The sequence below is a fragment of the Jaculus jaculus genome, chromosome 7 (assembly GCF_020740685.1).
Source record: "Jaculus jaculus isolate mJacJac1 chromosome 7, mJacJac1.mat.Y.cur, whole genome shotgun sequence".
In the NCBI taxonomy this organism is placed as follows: domain Eukaryota; kingdom Metazoa; phylum Chordata; class Mammalia; order Rodentia; family Dipodidae; genus Jaculus; species Jaculus jaculus.
In genome coordinates, this window is record NC_059108.1 from 70,309,071 (window position 1) to 70,330,107 (window position 21,037).

The window sequence follows — 21,037 nt, forward strand, 5'->3', positions numbered from 1 at the left end:
ACTCCCCAGGACCCACATAAGCCAGATGCACAAGGTGGCACATGTGTCTGAAGATCATTTGCAGTGGTCGGAGGCCCTGGCACACCCATTCTCTCCCTCTATCTCTGTCTGTCTCTTTTTCTCTCTTGCTCTCTCAAATAAATAAATAAAAAGAATGAATTTTTTTTTTTTAATGCTAAACAGAGCTGGAGAGATGGCACAGCAGTTAAAGGCACTTGTTTGCAAAGCCTGGAGGCCTGGATTCAATTCTCCAGCACCCATGTAAAACTAGGAACAGAAAGTGATGCATGCATCTGGAGTTCACTACAGTGCAAGAAGCCCTAATGTGCCTATATTCTCTGTCTCCAAATGAATAAATAAATATAAAAATATTTTTTAATGCCAAACATGATGGGTGTCGTGGTGCATACCTTTAATCCCAGCACTTGGGAGGCAAAGGTAGGAGGATCACTGGGAATTCGAGGCCAGCCTGAGATTAGATAGTAAATTCCAGGTCTGACTGGGCTAGAAAGTGAGACCCCCTACCTTGAAAACAACCCCCCCCAAAAGGCAAGTATTTATAAGGAAACCCTTCTACTTGCCATCCTTTTTTTCTTTGATTTTATTTATTTATTTGAGAGAGAGAAAAAAAGGGGTGGGGGGTAGAAATGGCACACCAGGGCCTCCAGCCACTGCAAACGAACTCCAGACACATGCACCACCTTGTGTATCTGGCTTATGTGGGTCCTGGGCAATAGAACCTAGGTCCTTTCACCTTGCAGGCAAACACCTTAACTGCTAAGCCATCTCTCCAGCCTGTATCACCCTTCTAGAACAGCTATCAACTCATGAACAAGTCCTGTTTCATTTGTATCCTAATCAACTTCCCACCTTTTGAGGCAGAATAGAGAGACAAAAAATTATGGGGATCTGAGAAGGAAAAGGAACCCCTCATCCAGGAGTCTGATTAAAGCCTCTCATCAGCAGAGAGACAAGAATTCCACCACAATTAACAACTACTTAAAGAACAATTTTCTGGGCGTCTCACTGGAAACCTCATTTACAGTAAAAGCCATCCCTTGTGCAAATCTACTGGCTTCTGGTTTTATCTCATCAGATTATAGAGGTGCTACCATATAATCACAATTATTGAAGAGGAGAACAGAGATAAAAAAAATCCATTGAACAATGGAATATCACTTGATTGTGACTCTAAAGAGCCCACATCCATAGTTCTATTCATTTTCTGAATGCCTTTTCTCTTTCATGCTTATTAAAATATCTTTAGGGATGAGAAGATGGCTTAGTGGTTAAAGGTGTTTGCTTGCAAAGCCTGATGGTCTGGGTTCAATTCCCCAGTACTCATGTAAAGCCAGATGTACAAAGTGGTACATGGCAGGAGGCCCTGGAATACACTCACACTCTTTGTCTCTCTCTCAAATAAATAAACAAATAAATTTAATAAAATTTCCAACTCTGCATAAACTGGCTGGCTCTTCCTGAAATTTTTTTCTTCTGTTGATGCTACAGTCCTAGGCTTAGGCTGATTTGAGGTCCTTAAAGTCTAGGGGAATTCCTCAGATTGTTGAAAGTTAGTGTGTGGACCCATGTCCCAGTCCTCTTACCACTAATATCTCACAATCTGTTTTAAAACAGATCTTACATTGTAATTATCTTTTATTTTTTTAATATTTTAATTTTTATTAACATTTTCCATGATTATAAAAAAAATCCCATAGTAATTCCCTCCCTCCCCCCCCGCCGACACTTTCCCCTTTGAAATTCCATTCTCCATCATATTACTTCCCCATCTCAATCATTGTACTTACATATATACAATATCAACCTATTATCTTTTATTTTTTTGAATATTTTATTTTTGTATTTTAGAGAGAGAGGAAGAGGCAGATGGGAAGAGAGAGAGGGGGAGAATGGGTACTGCAAACAAACTCCAGATGTATGCACCACCTTGTCCATCTGGCTTATGTGGGTACTAGGGAATTGAATCTGGGTCCTTAGGCTTTGCAGGGAAGTACCTTAACCACTAAGCCACCTGTCCAGCCCTACTTTTTTTCCTGTTAAGAACATACTTTGTATGGCTATATCATATGTTGATACCATCTTTTCCCTCCTTCCTGTCTCCATTCTGATGGGGGACTTCCTCTGTAGGGTTGTCCAGCCTTTTTTAGAAAAACAATTATTTATTTTAGAGAAAGAGGCAGAAAGAGAATATTGCTTCTTCTTCTTCTTTTTTTTTTTTTAAATAGGGTCTCAGGCAAGCTGACTTTGAACTTCTGATCCTCCAACCTCCATTTCTGAATGCTGGGATTAGAGGGACACACCATCATACAGCTTTATGTGGTGCTGGGGATGGAACTCAGGACTTTGTGCTTGTTAGGCAAACATTCTACCAACTCACAATTGCCCTCATAATTGCCTTTATAGTATAAATTTTACTGTACTCTACTTAAAACTCAGCAGTGATTACTCACTACACTGTGAATAAATTGACTCCCATCTGAATACTGTCTTTTTATTTTATTTTATTTTTTTAAGCAAGCCCAGTAGACTGGCTTTATTTTTTTTTCAAGATAGGGTCTTACTCTAGCCCAGGTTGACCTAGAATTTACTATATAGTCTTGTAGAATTGTAGAATGTAGAATATTCTACACATGTAGAATATGTAGAATGTGGCCTTGAACTCATGATGATTCTCCTACTTCTGCCTCCCAAGTGCTGGGATTCAAGGCTTGTGCCACCACGCCTGGCCTTTTTGTTTAAATTTATTTTCTTTTTTAAAAATTTATTTACTAGCAAACAGAGAGAAATAGAGAGAAGAGAGATAGAGAATGTGCACACCAGGTCCTCTAGCCACTGTAAACAAATTCCAGACACATGTGCCCCTTGTGCATCTGGCTTACGTGGGTCCTGGTGAATTGAACCTGGGTCCTTTGGCTTCACAGGCAAATGCCTTAACCACTAAGCCATCTCTCCAGCCCTTTTAAAAAAAAAAAAACAACTTTATTTTTATTTATTTATTTGAGAGAGAAAGAGGCAGAGACAGGGAGAGAGAGAATGGGCATGCCAGGGCCTCCAGCCACTGCAAATGAACTCCAGATGCATGCGCCCCCTTGTGCAGCTGGTTTACGTGGGTCCTGGGGAATTGAACTTGGGTCCTTTGGCTTTGCAGGCAAATGCCTTTAGCGCTAAGCCATCTCTTCAGCCCTTCTTTTTCTTCTTTTTTTTTTTTTTAAATTTATTTATTTATTTATTTGAGAGTGACAGACACAGAGAGAAAGACAGATAGAGGGAGAGAGAGAATGGGCGCGCCAGGGCTTCCAGCCTCTGCAAACGAACTCCAGACGCGTGCGCCCCCTTGTGCATCTGGCTAACGTGGGTCCTGGGGAATCGAGCCTCGAACCGGGGTCCTTAGGCTTCACAGGCAAGCGCTTAACCGCTAAGCCATCTCTCCAGCCCTTCTTCTTTTTTTAAATGAGGGAGAAAGAGAGCTTTGACGCACCAGGGCCTCCAGCCACTGCATTCAAACTCCAGATGTGTGTGACCCTTGTGTGCATGTGCGACATTGCGTGCTTGTGTCACTGCATCTGGTTTACACTAGGCCTGGAGAATTGAACATGAGTACTTTGGCTTCTCAGGCAAGCGCCTTAAATGCCAATCTGACTCTCCAACCCGTTAAGGCACTTACCTGCAAAGCCAAAGGACCCAGGTTTAATTACCCAGGATATATATAAGCCAGATGCACAAGATATTGCATGCATCTGGAGTTCATTTGCAATGGCTGGATGCCCTGGTATGGCAGACTTATTTTTTTTTCTCTCTCTCCCTCAGAAAAATAAATATTTATAAAATATTTTTTAAAAATTTCTTTTTTATCTTTTAAAAATAGTTTTATCCATTTTTTTGCAATTAAGAGAGAGAGAGAGAGAATGGGCATGTCAGGCTCTCTTGTCACTGCAAACAAATTCTAGGCTCATGTGTTACTTTGTGCATCTGGCTTTATGTGGGTACTTTGGAATTGAACCTGGACCATCAAGCTTTGCCAGCAAGTGCCTTTAATTGCTGAGCCATCATATATATATATATATATATATATATATATATATATATATATATATATATATATGTATGTATATATATATATATTCACAACGTCTATACTTACAGACAAAAAAACCATGGTATTTCCCTTACCTCCCCCCAGAAATATTTCTTTTTAAAGACAGTATTCAGGGCTGGAGAGACTTCTTGGAAGTTAAGGCACTTGCCTGCACCTAAAGAGCCAGGTTTGACCCCCCCCAGAACCCACATAAGCCAGATGCACAAGGTGGCGCATGCACACAAGGTGGCACACATGTTGGGGGTTCGTTTTCTGTGGCTAAGGCCCTGGTACACTAATTCTCTCTCATTTTAAAAAATTATTTATTTTCAAGCAGAGAGAGAATATGAATAGATGTGTCAGGGCTTCTAGCCACTGTAAATTAACTCCAGATACATGCGCCACTTTGTGTATTTAGCTTTATGCAGGTACTGGGGAGTCAACCCTGGGTCATGAGGCTTTGCAAGCAAGCATCTTAACTGCTGAGCCTTCTCTCCAGCCTAATACTTTCCTTTTAGAAAATTATTTGCACATACATGTATATGTGCAGTATGGGTGCACTAGGGCTTCTTGATACTGCAAACGAATACCAAGCTTGTGCCATTTTTTTTTACATCTGGCTTAAATGGGTGGCTTAGGAATTGAACTGGGGCTGGAAGGCTATGCAAGCAAGTACCTTTAACTGCTGAGCCATTTTCACAGCTCAGCATCTTAATACTCTCTAAGTTTCCTTTGCTCCAGGCCTTTTCTCAAACATGTCAAGTTCATTCTCACTTGAGGTCCTTGCCCAAGGGTCTAGTCTGCCTAGAAGACCCTTTTCCAGATCTCTGCATGTGAGCTTCTTGACATTCAGGTCTTGAGAAAACCTGCCCTTTCCATGGCAGCAAAAATAGCACCAAGATTTTTCACTGCCTAGTATTTCCTAGCTTGCTTCTTTCCCTCTCATAAGGTAATTTCCACTGAAAGCAAGGACTCCTCCATCTGCTTTATTTACTTGTGATTATACAGAAAATGGTGCCTGTCACTTTGTTTTTGGTTTGTTTTATGAGGGTTTTATGTTTTATGTAGCCTAGTCCAGTTTCAAACCAGCTATGGTGCTAAGGACCTTGGACTCGCGATCCTCCTATTATAAGCATGTGCCACCGTGCCCAGCTAATAAATATCTTTCTAAGGAATGGAAATACAGAAATGACCCTCTGATAATTTAAGCTCTAAAGAGTCAAATCCCCCAAGTCAAGATCTTCTTACCACAAAAGGTCACAATTGTACTGGAGAGATGGTTCAGTAGCTAAGGTGCTTGCCTTCAAAGCCTAATGACCCAGGTTTGATTTCCCAGGACCCATGGAAAGTCAGATGCACAAAGTGGTGCATGCATCTGGAATTTGTTTGCAGTGGCTACAGGCCCTGGTACACCCATTTTTCTCTCTTCTTGCGAATAAATAAATAAAAAAGATTTTTAAAAAGAAGAAAAGGTCATAACTGCCTCCCCTGCATGGAGGTATTGTGCTCCTCCAATGCTTTCTATATCCAATTTTGGTCAGGACATGTAGATAGAATTTCTCTGGCCATTTGGAAGCTCCTTTGTTGCCTCCTCCCCCATTGCCAAGAAAGTTTTTAACAAAGTAAGTCATAATCGGGTGTGGTGGCGCATGCCTTTAATCCCAGAACTCAGGAGGCAGAGGCAGGAGGACTGCCATTGAGTTCATTCAAGGCCACCCTGAGACTACATAGTGAACTCCAAGTCAGCCTGGGCTGGGGCAAGACCCTACCTCAAAAAAACAAAAAAGAAAAAAAAATCATAATGCTATTAAGTTATGAAGGTATATATACCATGGTGTTGGTACTATGCTAAATGCTCATCAGCTATCTCATTTAATCTCACAGCAGCCTTATTTTATAGCTGAGGCAATTAACAGGCTTACGTAATCAATTTATAGTACTGTCCTGGCAGGAAGGAAGATACTCTAGAGACACTTGTGCCTCTCCTTTTGCCTACCAGACTATTGAGACAATACACCCCAAGGAATTTCCCTTGGAGTCTCATGCTTGGAGGAAGAAAGGGCTGAAGCCTGTTCCAGCTAGAAGGGGAACTTCTCTCCCAGAAAGAAAGTTTACATAGTGTTGGCAACTTCTCAGACCACCTTACAGCAGCCTGGCCCTGACATGATGGGCAGGACCACACCTTGACCAGAACTGCTTAATTATGTATATCTCTTGCCTTCTATGTAAACATAAGCTTCATGTCAGGACCTCAGAGGTGAACTTGGGGAAGATTTGTGTATGGCATGTGTGTTTATGTCTCAGTGTGGGCATGCGTGTGACATGGTGCATGTGGAGGTCAGAGGACAAACTTGGGTGTTGGGCATTGCCTCCCACCTTGTTTGAGGCAGGGTCTCTTATTTATAACCACATATGTCAGGATAAGCCACCTGTCCAGCCCTGTGGACTCCCAACTTTACACTACAGTTTAGATGTGGCCTGGAAAGACCTAAAATTCCCAACCCCACAGTCTTCCCAGATTCCCTCTCCATAGCACTTTTCACAACTGGAAAAGACCACTGATTGCTAGCTAGAAATCAAAGGAGCTAAGCTTTAGGCTAGCTTGTAGGTGAGGTACAGGGTAGGTTGGCAAATCTGTTTAAAATTGCCAGTCTTAAGCCAGGCGTGGTGGCGCACGCCTCTAATCCCAGCACTCAGGAGGCAGAGGTAGGAGGATCGCTGTGAGTTCAAGGCCACCCTGAGACTACAGAGTTAATTCCAGGTCAGCCTGGACCAGAGTGAGACCCTACCTCAAAAAACCAAAAAATAAATAAATAAATAAAATAAAATAAAATTGCCAGTCTTTTCTTCAACTCCCAATTTACCTATCCTCCCTCTTTTACAAAAATTTCAATTGCAAATTGATCTCTTCTGCAGTGCACCCTTATCAGTTTCCCCTCCCTCTTCTCAGTGCTTCTCCTATCACCCACTATTTATTAGGAATCTTTTGCAGCAGCATTTTTTCATTCCATTCCCTCTTCTATCTTCCTTCCCTTTCTGAATCTCTATGTCCCTTCCTTTGTCCTTCCTAGTTTTAATTGGAGATGATGCAGAAACAGGCCTACAAGTCATCTCCCACCTACCCTCTACACTCCAGGCCAAGTTTCTCATTCATCCCCTTCAGACTCACTACCATTTCTCCCGAGGTTTTTCTTTTCTTTTTCGGCTTTCTATTTTTATTTATTTATTTATTTATTTATTTTTGGTTTTTCAAGGTAGGGTCTTGCTGTAGCCCAAGCTGACCTGGAATTCACTTGTAGTCTCAGAATGGCCTTGAACACACAGCAGTCCTCTTACCTCTGCCTCTCAAGTGCTGGAAGTAAAGATGTGCACTGCGGGCTGGAGAGATGGCCTAGCAGTTAAGGCATTTGTCTGCAAAGCCAAAGGACCTCAGTTCGGTTCCCTAGGGCCCACATAAGCCAGATGCACAAGGTGGTGCATGCGTCTGGAGTTTGTTTGCAGTGGCTGTAGGCCCTGGCACAGCCATTCTCCTCTCTCTCAAATAATAAAGTAAATAAAATACTTTTTTAAAAAAGATGTGTACCACCACACTAGCCTTTTCAGCTTTCTTTAAGGGCATTTTTTTCTCCCTTGGGACAAGTTTCACATGTAGGTAAAGGCAGGAGATATCCCATCATAGGCCCTGGTGTTCCAGCCTCCGAAGACATGGGGAGGAAGAGAGCTAGCTAGTGTAGTGGAGGTAGGACAGAGCCAAGGAAGCTGGGAAGAGTAAGGGATAGGCTCTGCAGAGGAGAGGGTCTGCTGAGCATGCAGTGGCAGCAGTGTGATTAGAGCAGAGATTGATGTAAAGGGGCACCACAGACAGCAAAGAGAGTCAATAAAATGAGAGGATCACATTAGAGGCGACAGAGAGAGCTTTAAATTACAAGGATGCTGCCACTGAGGGGGAGGGAAGGAGGGAGCCAAGGGAGGGTAGAGTTCTGAAGATGCAGTCATCCCTAGAGATGGATTGACCAGCCCCAAAATGGCCCTCAAGTCTCTGGAGCTCCCTGGTTGTCCTTTCATTGCATCCTCCCTCCCTACTGTTCAACTCTCTGACATCACTGAGGAGCAGATGGGATAAGAGAAAGCTGTAGAGAGACAGAAAAGAGACTTTCATTCCTTTTTGGTATTATCACCTTTCAGGGTGAAATGGGAAGGGTGGAAATGCTACTTTCAAAGCACTGAAGGAGTCACTGCCCATAAGCAAAACACAATCCCAACTGCTGATCTGTCAGTGGTAGAAGATACCAGGGGGCCAGGAGGCCCGTAAGTCGTAAGCTAGGAGAGAGAGACAGAGAGAGAATGAGAATATGAAGCGGAAACAAACAGAAAGAATTAGAAGTTGCATAAACAGTAGAAAACCTTGAAGGCAGTCTTTGAGACCCAGTAAAATCCTTGACACTTAACCAAAGACTTCCTAGTGCCAAGAGGGCAATGGAAAAAAGACTGAAATAAAGTCTGAGGAAGGAAGAGTATTGGCCCTCACTGATGAGCCAGGGTGTGGCTTGGACTAGTCTGCCAACCTGGAGGAAAAGCAGGCCTGGGGCCCTTCCCCTGGAGCTCCATCTAGACCTACCTCTGACAGCCGGGTGAGGAAAAGAAACACTACTGCTCCCTAGTGGTCATGGAGTGAATACAATGAAAGACAAGGCAGGCCAGATAGGGGACACAGTGACTTATCCTCTCTACAAAATACAAAACAGGGCTGGAGTGATGGCTTAGCAGTAAACGTACTTGCCTAAGAAGCCTAAGGACCTAAGTTTGATTCCCCAGGATCCAGATGCACAAGGTGGCACATGCGTCTGGAGTCTGTTTTGTAGTGACTAGTGGGCCTGGAGGGCCCATTCTCTCTCTCAAATAAGTGGACCCTCTCTCTCAAATAAGTATTTTTTTAAAAAAGAGAAAACACAAAGCAAAAAGCACTCAGTTTTTCTATATGCCTCTCTGTTTTCCTCTTTTTCAAATAAATATTTTTAAAAGAAAGAAAACACAAAGCAAAATTTACCCCTTTTTCCTGTAATTTTTATTTTTATTTTTATTTTTGTGGTGCTGGGGACTAAACCCAGGGCCAAGTATATGTTAGGTAACAGGCCTATCACTGAGCTATAACCTCAGCCCTGAGTTTTATTTATTTACTTATTTTACTTTTTCAAGATGGCATCTTGCTCTAGCCCAGGGACTGACCTGGGATTGATTGAGATTTAAGGCTAGCCTCAAATTCACAATGATCTTCCTACCTCAGCCTCCTGAATGCTGGGACTAAAGGCATGCACTACCACATCCAGTTTTGAACTTTATTATTATTATTATTTTGGTTTTTCAAGGCAGGGTCTCACTCTAGTCCAGGGTGACCTGGAATTCACTCTGAATTCTCTGGGTGGCCTTGAACCCATGGTGATACTCCTACCTCTGCCTCCTGAGTGCTGGCATTAAAGGCATGGGCCACCATGCCTGGCTCTCTGAGCATTATTTTTTAAGGTAGTGGAAGACCATGGGATTTGGATCCAGGCAGCCACAGATTCCATCTTGCTCCACTACTCATAATAATAATAATAATAAAAACAGTGCTGGTAAGTTATCTATCCAGACTGTTTATCTGGGAAAATGGGAGTAATGGATATTGATGCTTTCCTTTTCTAGGTGTGCACATATGAGAGGTGCATGGACAAGAATCAGTGAGGTGAGCTCTTTACCTTCTGTTTTGGCTATTTCTTCCTGTGGAGCACAGCAAGGTGCCTAACAGAGCAAGGTTCATTCTGCTTTGCCCCTTTCTTGATGGATGCATCCTCCAGTTATTACTCTTTTCAACTGAAGGCAGAACAGGTGAGCAAGACTGAAAAAAAAAAAAAAACTCCTCATAGCAGAGTTCACTTCAGTTTTATTTTTTTAAATTATTTATGAGGAGAGAGAGAATGAATAGGCATGCCAGGGCATCTTGGCACTGAAAATTCCAGACACATGAGCATCTGTCTTTATATGGGTACTAGGGAACAGAACCCTAACAGGCTTTGAAAGCAAATGCTTATAACCATGGAGCCATCTCCCTCAGGCTCTTGGTTATTTATTTATTTATTTATTTTAGATAGGGTCTTGCTTTGAAGTCCAGGCCCACCTCAAACTGTCTGTGATCCTTGTATCTAAACCTCCCAAGTGCTGGGACTATAACTGGCTAGCAGAACTCAGTTCTTACTTGACTATTTATTTATTTTTTTCTGTGATTCTGGGCATCAAACCTGAGGCTTTGCACAAGCTGGACAGGTGCTCTACCACTTTATTACATGCCTAGTTTTTACTTGGCTTTCTTGACTACTAAGTCTGGAGATATCCATTATTCCCAGAGCAAGAGAGGAAGCTTCTCATAGGCTTATAGTTTAACTATACATTGCAGGAGCTAATACCTGGGTCAAAACTACTATGGCCACTTCCTGCATCCATTTATTTATTTATTGGTTTTTTGAGGTAGGGTCTCACTCTAGCCCAGGCTGACCTGGAATTCACTATGTAGTCTCAGGGTGGCCTCAAACTCACAATGATTCTCCTACCTCTGCCTCCCGAGTGCTGGGACTAAAGGCATGCACCACCACACCCAGCCTGCATCCATGTTTTTCAAGTATTTATGTGTTTGTTTTGTGGTAGTGGGGATTTAACGTAGGGCCCTGTATATGCTAGGCAAATATTCTACCTCTGAGATATTTGCTTCTTTTATTATTTGAGAGAAGATCTCAATATATAGCCCAGACTAGTCTTGAACAAACTCAGCAGTCCAAGCAGGTCTTGAATTTGTGATCCTCCTGACCCAGCCTACCAAGTAGGTGAGATTACACACTTATGCCACCAGGCCTGACTCCCTGCAGTTAAAACTATAATTTTATGTCTCTGAATCTTACCTTATAAGTTTAAAAAGAAAATGAAAAAATATAAATCATTTCTCCATTTTACTTTAACCTACTTCTAAACCTCCCTCATCCTCATAAGCATTTAGAAAGTGCTTACTTCTTAAGATTAATTTTATCCAAAAGAGTGAGAAAGAACATGAAGGGAAATGAAATTGACAAGAAGAAGAAATGTCACAGAGGGCAAAGAGACTGTTAAGGCAAAAGAGGGGATGGAGCTGGATCTTAATCTGCCTATGTAAATACAACATCTTTTCCAAACTTCCCAAGCTTTGGCATCAGATTGGGCAAGTGGGCTGCCCCAGTGAGAAGGAGGCATCAAAGAGGCTGTTTTATACCATGCAAGATGCTTACTGTAGGCATGAGGGAACTGGATGTGACGTGAGGAGACAGGAGAGGCTCTAAGGAAGATGTGTATGAGTAGGGAGTAGGGAAGTTGTGGGCTAAAACTAGACACATTCACATGTGCATGGGTTTTCTGAGATGCATTGGATGACATCTGCTACTAGTAGAAGTAGATGTCCAGGTGAAGAGCATCCTGTTCAAGCATCTCCCTTGATGAGGCACACGCTTTAACCCCAGCACTCGGGAGGCAGAGGTAGGAGGATTGCCATGAGTTCAAGGCCACCCTAAGACTACACAGTAAATTTCAGGTCAGGGGCTAGAGAGATGGTTTAGCGGTTAAGCGCTTGCTTATGAAGCCTGAGGACCCTGGTTAGATGCTCCATTCCCCAGGACCCACATTAGCCAGATGCACAAGGGGGCACATGTGTCTGGAGTTCATTTGCAGTGGGTGGAGGCCCTGGTGCATCCATTCTTTCTCTCTATCTGCTTCTTTCTCTCTCTGTCTATCGCTGTTAAATAAATAAATAAAAATAAACAAAAATTTAGAAAAATTTCAGGTCAGCTTGGGCTACAGCAAGACCCTACCTTGAAAAACTAAAAAAAAAAAAGTCAATACAGCAGCACAGGGCTGCTCTAATGCATAAGTCTGGGGAATCAAGATTCAGAGGGGCTCCTGTTCTCTAGCTGTAGGACAGCCACATGAAATCAGTTTGGAACCACATGATGGAAGTGAAGGGGCAGGAGTGTGTCCAGCACTCAGAAGGCAGAGGTAGAAGGAGGGCCGTGAATGAACAGGGTCAGCCTGGGCTAGATTTAGACCCAACCTCAAAAAAAAAAAAAAACAAACAAAAACTCCATTTAAATATGACACAAAAGCCTGGCTTGTGTTACAGGCCTACAGTCCCAATTACTCAGGAGGATTACAAATTCAAGGCCTGCCTGAGCAATTTAGGAGCTCTTGTATCAAAATAAAAAAGTACAACAAAACAAAGTGCCAGGCATGGTGGTACACACCTGTAATCCAACATTCCAGAGGGAGAGGCAAGAAGATAAAGAATTCAAGGCCAACCTTAGTTACATAGAGAGTTTGTGGTCAGTCTGGGCTAAAGAGTAAGACCTTGTCTTTTAAAAAACTGGAAACAGCCAGGTGTGGCAGTGCATGCCTTTAATCTCAGCATTCGGAAGGCAGAGGTAGGAGAATCACCATGAGTTTGAGGCCACCCTGAGACTACATAGTGAATTCCAGGTCAGTCTGGGCTAGAGCATGACGACCTCGAAAACAAACAAACAACAACAACAAAAGGAAAAACAGAAGTTGGGGAGATGGCTCAAAGGTTAAATGCACTTGCTTACAAAGCCTGCCAGTCCAGGTTTGAGTGACTCTGGTGTGCTCATACACACACAAAAACATGCAAATAAAAAAAAATAAAGTTAAAAATGATACAGCTGGAAACTGGGCATGGTGGCGCATGCTTTTAATCTCAGCACTTGGGAGGCAGAGGTAGGAGGATCGCTGAGAGTTCAAGGCAACCCTAAGACTACATAGTTAATTCCAGGTCAGCCTGGACCAGAGTGATACAAAATGATACAGCTGGGCTGGAGAAATGGCTTAGTGGTTAAGCCTAAGTACCCAGGTTCAGCTCCCCAGAATCCACATAAGCCAGAAGCACAAGGTGACTGACACATGCACATAAGATGGTGCATGCACACAAGTTGGCATACATGTTCAATTATAGTGGTTGAGAGGCTCTTGTGCACCAGTTCTCTCTGTCTCATAAATAAAAATAAAATTTAAAAACATTAAAAACTGCTTCAGCTAGGCATGGTGGCATACACCTTTAATTCCAGCACTTGGGAGGCAGAGGTAGGAAGATCACTGTGAGTTTAACAAGGACAGCCTGAGACTACATAGTGAATTCCAGGTCAGCCTGGGCTAGAGCGAAACCCTACCTTGAAAACAAAACAAAAAAATAATAAGCTTCAAAATCTAATCTTTTTTTTTCTCCATTTTTCTGAGATAAAGTCTTGCTAAAGGCCGGGTGACCTAGAATTCATTCTGTAGTCTAGGCTGGCCTCAAATGCATGCATTCCTTCTACCTCAACTTCTTTAGTACTGGGATTACAGGCATGTATGTATCTCTGGCTTCAAAACCTTAATTTTTTTTTTTAAAAGAACTCCAGATGCATGCGCCACCTTGTGCATCTGGTTCATGGGGGTCCTGGGGAATCGAACCTGGGTCCTTTGGCTTCACAGGCAAATGCCTTAACCACTAAACTAGCTCTCCAGCCCAAAACCTTAAAATTTTTTGACCAACATTATGTCACAAACAAAACATAGGTGCACTTAAAATATTGTATAAAATTTCCCAAAGGTTCCTATGTATAAAGTATGTATGAAACATAAATGTCTAGGCTTTGGTCCTCTCCTAAAGTTCTCTATATTTATAGAAAAGTATACCTAAACATTTAGGGTAAGGGATACTCATCCTGTAGTTGTCATAATAAGAGCTACCATCTTGAAATGCTTACCATGTGACAGGTATTATGTGGAGCTCTCAGCAAGCATCATGTCACTAATCTTCCACTACCATCTAACACATGCACATAGTTATTCTTCCTATTTTGCAAACATGGAAACAGACTGTGATGGGTTCAGTGATTTTTAAGGTCTCACTTAGAAAGAAGCAAGATTGGAATGCGGGTGGCCTGACTGCAGGGCCTCTATTTTTTAAGTGATGTGTAAGCTTCTGAACTCTGGCAGATTTACATTTCCATTGAGGTCCTTGAATCTGAATGCTGCTAGGCCCTGGGTGCCTTGAGCATGTGCTGTCATGATTCTCTTCACATGCTATATCTACTTCCGTGGGCTACAGTGGAACTGACTGTGCCAGGAAAATACAAAAAAAAAAAAAAAAAAAAAAAGCAAGAGTAAACATGACTGTTACCGAGATGCCCTGCCCACTTTTTTTTTATAGCACTTTGGATGTGATCAATAAATGAATAAATGGAAATGGTGATTTTTCTACCCACGTGCTTTATTTTTGAATTTGGAAGGACGTGTATCATTATTGCACTTTGTGTGTAACCCCCACTGGGACTCCTTTGGGAGCTAGTGAAGGTGCTCACCTCAGGTAGATAGCCCCCAAGGCCAAGCGGTTACATTTGTGTAGGCCTGGATCTTTCCATTCAGCATGAGGGTTCTCTGTGCCCTGTGTTGCTGTGCGCCTGCATGGTGGCTGGCTTGTACGGGTGTGTTTGGCATGGTGGTAATTACTGGGAAGACCCAGCCCTAATGAGTGTGCTCTCCTTACACTCTTGCTGCCTCTAATGGGGCCAACCTCATTTCACAGCCATTAGAGATGGAGATGAGGCCCCGCCCACAGGTCTCACCAGCTGCAGCCTTTGCAGCTTTGGCCTTGTTCCTTTCTTCATGGCTGTCTCAGCTCTTCCTCCCTCCAGGTCTCTTATCCCTATTGCTCTGTTCTTCATCCACCTTCCACTTCTTTCTCACCCTTTTCTTTTCTTTTCTTTTCTTTTCTTTTCTTTTCTTTTCTTTTCTTTTCTTTTCTTTTCTTTTTTCTTTTCTTTTCTTCTTTTCTTTTCCTTTCCTGTCCCATCTTCCTCCCCTCCATTCCTGCATTCCTTTCCCTAAGCACCCTCCCTGCAGTCTCCACAGTAAGTCAGTCCTCCACATTTCCAATCTCCTTCCTCTCCTGTGCCCCTCCCCCACCTTCCACCTCTGCTGTCCTCTCCCCGGCCCCATACTGTCCTGTCTGGCCAAAAGGACAAATTGCAAGGACAAACAAGGGGCACTGACTTCATTATCATCATTAATTTGTCACTAAAGTTCCTCCAGCAAGGGTCAAAACCATTATGGTTTGAGCTCAGGATTGAGCTGGTGGTTGTGTTGAAGTCCGGCTTTTCAATTTGACTTTCTTACATGATCACCCACCCATCTGCCTCATCTTTGAAAGTTTCATTTTTCTAGGCTTGGCATAGCTCCATGCTTTCCCAGTTCCCTTCTTGTCCACATAACCTACTACTCTTTCTTGTTTTACTTTTAATTTATTTACTTGTGAGGAGAGAGAAACCAAGTGAGAGTACTGTTGCAACCAGGGCCTCTTGCTATTGCAAATGAACTCCAGATGTATGGTCCACTTTGTGCTTTGGCAGCAGCAAGTTTTGCAAAGCAAGCACCTTTAACCACTGAGTAACTCCCCAGCCCCTCCTTTTCATTTAAATTGTAGCCATCTCTCTAGGCTGCCTCTAATCTCTTATCACCAAGTCACTCCCTCCATCCCTGTCACTCTCCAGGCTCAGTCTTTTTTTTTTTTTTTTTTTTTTTGAGACAGGGTCTTGTGTAGCTCAGGCTGGCATCAAACTCCTCATGAAACTGAGGATGATCTTGAACTAGTCCTCTGGTTTCCAATTTCCAAGTGGTGGCCTGTGCCACTACTGTTGGCTGTCCTGAACCTATATCTTATTTCTACTCTTCTCTTTTGCTATTCTCCAGTGTACTTCTTACCCTAAAGCACTAGATGTAGCTCTAGGTTTTTGGAAACCACAGAGCCTGGAGAAGTCATACATTGAAGAAAGGCATGTGTTGCCCAAAATGGAAACAGCTATTGAGAAGATAGGAGGCCTGTGAGCGGGGGAAGAGGGTGGTAGAAAAACCTAGACTCACACTGGGTAAAATGCACAGATGAACAAGAGCAGGGGGTCTTGGGCTTGTGTAACTAACAGAACAGGGAAGGAAAGAGGGGATGAAAATTTTAAGGATGGAAATGGGGGTCTACTTCTTCCTGCAGTCAAAGCCCAGCCCCAAAGTGAAAGGTAGTTTAGTTAGCTGTGACTGGAGGCTATACTGAGAAAATATCTACACACAAAATAAAATTTTTTGGCTTAAACCCATCCTGCTCAATGACTTGGCACATCAGCATGTTACCATGGAGCAGACCCTTCATGCATACACCCGCTTCTCTCTATGGAAGGCTCTTGTAAACACTGGATAATTATGTTCTCCTAACTGCATATGTCCTTATGTGCACACCATTCTGGCGGATGGCCCTGCTGTGAATTCCAAAGTTAAGCTTTGATAATCCCATATTCCTGACCAAACACAATAGATAATTGTTTAATTTGATTTTTGCGGTGGGGGTGGGGGAAGTTGAACTGCTGAACTGTCTTGGTAGAAAACAGAAAAGATGCCAGGCATAGTGGTGTATGTTTGTAATACCAGCACTTGGAAGTTCAAAGCTAGTCTTGTCTGTAAGGCCAGTCTGGGATAAATAAGACTCTTTCTAAGTAAAACAGAAAAGAAAAATCCCAGTCTTGTTGGTCCTTGCCTTCCACCTGGGTTTTGAGGCAGTCTGTCTTATCATTTACAGCTGCACTGGTCACTGGGATTGTCCTGTGTCTGCCTCGCTCTTCTCTGTAGGTATGCTGGGATTGTAGACACTTGTGCTCCATGTCCAGCTTTATGTAGACTCTAGGGAACTGAACTTGGGTTGTCAGGCTTACTTAGTAGCACTTTCCTGACAGAACCATCTTCCAAACTCCAAAAAGATTTTTTTTTTCTTTTAGGCAGGGTCTCACTCTAACCCAGGCTAACCTCAAACTCAAGTCTGTAACCTAGGGTACCCTTGAACTCCCAGCAATCCTCCTACCTCAGCCTCAAATCTCAAGTGTTGGGATTATAGGCACGAGCCATCATGCCTGGCTCTTCTTCTTCTTCTTTTTTTTTTTTTTTTTAAAGAATGTCTTTCTAGCACTTAAGAGGCAGAGGTAAGAGGATCACTACCAGTTCAATGACAGCCTGGTCTTTGTAGCCAGTTCTAAATTTGCTACTGCTACATAGTAAGAACTTGACACACACACACAAATAGCAACAAAAAATGTTTCAGATTCAGATCTGTGCAGGCCCTATGCCACTGGTGTAGCTTAGGGACAGGAGCAGTCTGCCAGCTGGAAGTCACTGCAAATCTTTCACCCATCTCCCAGCCTGCAGCGGAGGAGGGATAGGTAGACAATTAATTTGCTGGGCTTTCCTCAGAGATGCAAGGGGCTCTGGGAAAGTGGGTGGTGGGATGCCTGAGCTGAGTGTGAGGAGCCTTAGAAGAAAGATGGAAAAATCAATGAAATGAGTTTCTAACAGTGAGGTAAAGGACCGCTGTGTCGACAGCCTGTCACCTGCTGCAAAATATGAGCTGCCCAAGTCAGTGGTGGCTGACAGTACATGCAGCCACCACTGTCCTTTCCTTTCAGGTCTCCTCCAACCAGGCCCCTCTCCTGCTGCCCTGGCTTTTTGTTTTCTAAACTATCTCCAGGTTCCCAACACTGTTTCCTTGTCTTCTTTCCTAGATTTCTCAACCCATTTGGGCTCTTTATTACAGGAACACATTTCTCTTCTATTGGCTCTGTGTACTTACATCTTTCTGCAGATATCCTTTGAATTGTGGTGAATTCTTTATCTCTTGGCTCCCCCTCTTCTAGACTCTTTCAACAATGAACAGTCCATTTGAAGGCTATCTCTTACAGGGTTGTTTACATCAAGGTCTGGGGAGCAGTAACTTCTGATTCCTGTCTTTTGGTCCACTTGGCCCAGCTCACTTCCTTGAAATCACCTGAGATTACAGGTGGGACAGGTATTGAGAACAGATCTGGTACTGACTTATTTATTCATAATCACTGTGTGCATATATCACTGTCATTTGTAATTTTATGATTGGGAATGGGTGGGATACTACTTCAATTCCTATTTGCCTACTCTTTGAAAACACCTTGTTCTTTTTTTGGAATTTGCCTCTTTATCCTCCTCTGCATCTTCTCTTAGACTCCTGTGATGTTTCATGCATCTTCTCCTCTTGTCTCTAGGCAGACTCCAAGATCAGTTCTGTAAGTTAGCCCTGACTATCTCCCTCTGTGGCCCTAGCCCAGTCTCTCCTCTTTCTGCCCTCAGGTCTCATTGTCACTGGTACATGCTTCCACCCTTTCCTCCTATTTGTGCAGATTTGGGCCTGAAAGATCTGGGAAGAATTAGGAGAGCAGTCCTAAGTCTCCTTGACTAACATTTGCTAAATAGATACTTTTATTAATTATTGAGAAAGAGAGAGAGAGTGGGTGTGCCAGGACCTTTAGCTGCTGTGAACAAACTCCAGACACATGTTTCCCTTTGTGGCACATGTGTGACATTGCATGCTTGCATTACTGCATCTGGCTATGTGGGACCTGGAGATTTGAACATGAGTTCTTATACTTCACAGGTAAGCACCTTAACCACTAAGCCATCTCTCCAGCCCTAAATAGATACTTTTTAAAAATTATTTATTTGCAAGCAGAGAGAGAGAGAGGGAGAGGGGCGGGGAGAAAATGGGTGTTCCAGGTCCTCCAGTCACTGCAAATGAACTTCAGATGCATGTGCCACTTTGTGCATCTGGCTTTATGTGGGTACTGGGGAATCGAATCTGGGTCATTAGGCTTTGTGCCTTAACTGCTGAGTCATCTCTCCAGCCCCCCTAAATAGATTACTTACTAAGCCTGTTCTGTGTGTAAACACTGCTAGGTTTAGAAACTATTTAGAAACTAGAGTGGCTCGAGCCACTACTCCCAGCACTTGGGAGGCAGAAGCAGGAGAATCTTCTTGAGTTTCAGGCCAGCCTGTATTACATAGTTAGACCCTGTCTCATCTGCTCCCCTCACCTCAAAAGCTAGAGAGGTGTAGTCCTTGTCTTGTTCAGAAGAACACTGTGACTAACCCTTGTCTCTCAAACTAAAGGGACCTTATTTCCATCTTTACCTAGGCAGATTCTACTGAGACCTCTGTCATTTCAGAACCTTCCACTATTTTCTATGTGAGTATCAGTTTATACCGTGCCACAGCTCTTCTGCATTTCTGGCTTTGGCCTTCATTCCTAAATGCAAAGTCAGGTTCATCTGACATTTTCAATCATTCTCTTCCCTGCTTACAAAGCCCATTTCCTTTTCTATTTTCTAACTGCCATTAATTTTCTTTATTTATGAGAAACGGAGAGAGAGAAAGAAAGAATGGGCACACCAGGGCCTCTAGCCACTGCAAACTCCAGACATATGTGCCACCTTGTGCATCTGGCTTATGTGGGTTCTAGAGAGTTGAACCTCTGTCCTTAGACTTCGCAGGCAAGCCCCTGAACCACTAAGCCATCTTTCCAGCCCACCCTCCTCCTTTTTTCTTGTTTTTTTGAGGTAGAGTCTCATTGTAGCCCAGGCTGACCTGGAATTTACTATGTAGTCTCAGGCTGGCCTCAAAGTCACAGAACTCAATGATCCTCCTACCTCTGCCTCCTAAGTGGTGGGATTAAAGGTGTGCACCATCACATCTGTGACTGCCATTTTTAATTCTCTTCCTTCTTTGCCTGTCTTTCATTCCTACCATCCCAACCTCAATGTCCACTGTCTCTCAAGGTCACTTCATGGATCTGTCAGTGTCTAGCCAATCTCAGACACTCACAAACAGGAGTACTCTTTGATAACTTTTTCTAAGAACAGCTCTATAGAAGAAAAGTCAAACTATCAGAGCCAAGAGTCCTACAGATTTGACTTGGCTCAGGCCCTGGCTTTGGCCTCATACATGATGTAGCTTCTTGGTAAAACAGTACCTTGTTCTGTATGGGTCTCAGTAAAGTAACACCAGCTGCCTCTGACATCATGGAAGGAGGTACCCTGTCAAGTTGCCCAGGCAACACCAGCAATTTATGACATCAGAGGCTTGAAGTCTTTGGTTCTCACACAGCTGTCACATGAAGTAAATAGGAATTCACTTTTTCACCTCTTTGCTGTGTTCTTCTGGCTTGGGATTGAAGCAAAGGCCTTTGGAGGGTTAGTGACTGATGGCACCAGTGGAATGAATGCTGGTGGGAGTTTCTATCCCATTCTCTTCATCCCTGCACTCTCTCTCCTCATGAACATCTCTCTTTTAGGGCCCAGTGGTGTTTCTGCCAGTCCCTTTCTTCCAAATTGCCCATCCCCTGCAGTGCTCTTTGCATTGGTCACGCTGTGCTGTCGTCACACCAGAAGCATTTGTTTCCTTTGATTCCTCACTCTGTCCTCTTTTCCCCTTCCAAGCTCTGCACCACTCAACTCTGATCTGCTCAGTACTTCTGTCTTTGCCATCCATTTACCATCTCTGTACCACACTCTCTTCCTGCCTCACCTTATTCCTCAACTCCTCTTTTCCCCCACATGACCATTGTATTCATTTCATTTTGCTTATTTGTTGACAGCTTCTCTAGGGATAGTCTATCACTTTTCTTCCTCTATCCTTCTGTATAGTTATCAACTCATATTTGTCATTTTCTCAGTTTTTCATTAATCACTCCTCAGTTCTTCCTCTTCTTTCCCATTCTGCAAACATTTTCTTCCCTTCCTTTGCATGGTCCTCACATCATACATCTTTCTACCCCATGTGTTTACTGCACCCAGTCTCCCCTTCCCTTCTATAATCTTGTTCACCTCTGAAATCTTCCATCATCTGCCCATGTCTATTTCCTCCTTTTATCCTCCCAAGATTCTGGGGTCTAGAAAAACAATCATGGGCTTAAAACTAAGATTAAATTCTCTAAACCCTTGACTCACCTTTATTGTTCTTTATACTGAATTAACCTGGCCCCTTGCATAAGATAGGGAT

General features: G+C 43.1%; 2 protein-coding genes across 14 annotated transcripts in view; one reads left to right on the forward strand and one right to left on the reverse strand.

The window, feature by feature from the left end:
• The window catches only part of Thtpa (thiamine triphosphatase), a 50,901-nt gene that overhangs the window by 23,519 nt on the left and 6,345 nt on the right, over nucleotides 1–21,037 (forward strand). The window contains exon 4 of one of the 8 annotated variants that reach the window (XM_045154031.1): nucleotides 9,779–9,818. The exons of the other annotated variants lie outside the window; for them this stretch is intronic. The gene's annotated coding sequence lies outside the window, so the exon portion shown is untranslated. The remainder of the gene's footprint in view (nucleotides 1–9,778; nucleotides 9,819–21,037) is intronic. 8 annotated transcript variants of the gene reach the window in all.
• Zfhx2 (zinc finger homeobox 2) overlaps nucleotides 1–21,037 on the reverse strand; it is a 39,310-nt gene that overhangs the window by 16,306 nt on the left and 1,967 nt on the right. The window contains exon 1 of one of the 6 annotated variants that reach the window (XM_045154024.1): nucleotides 17,805–17,879. The exons of 4 other annotated variants lie outside the window; for them this stretch is intronic. The gene's annotated coding sequence lies outside the window, so the exon portion shown is untranslated. Of the gene's footprint in view, nucleotides 1–9,831; nucleotides 9,964–17,804; nucleotides 17,880–21,037 lie in introns of those variants that run through there. One more of the 6 variants, XM_045154025.1, reaches the window with a different exon arrangement.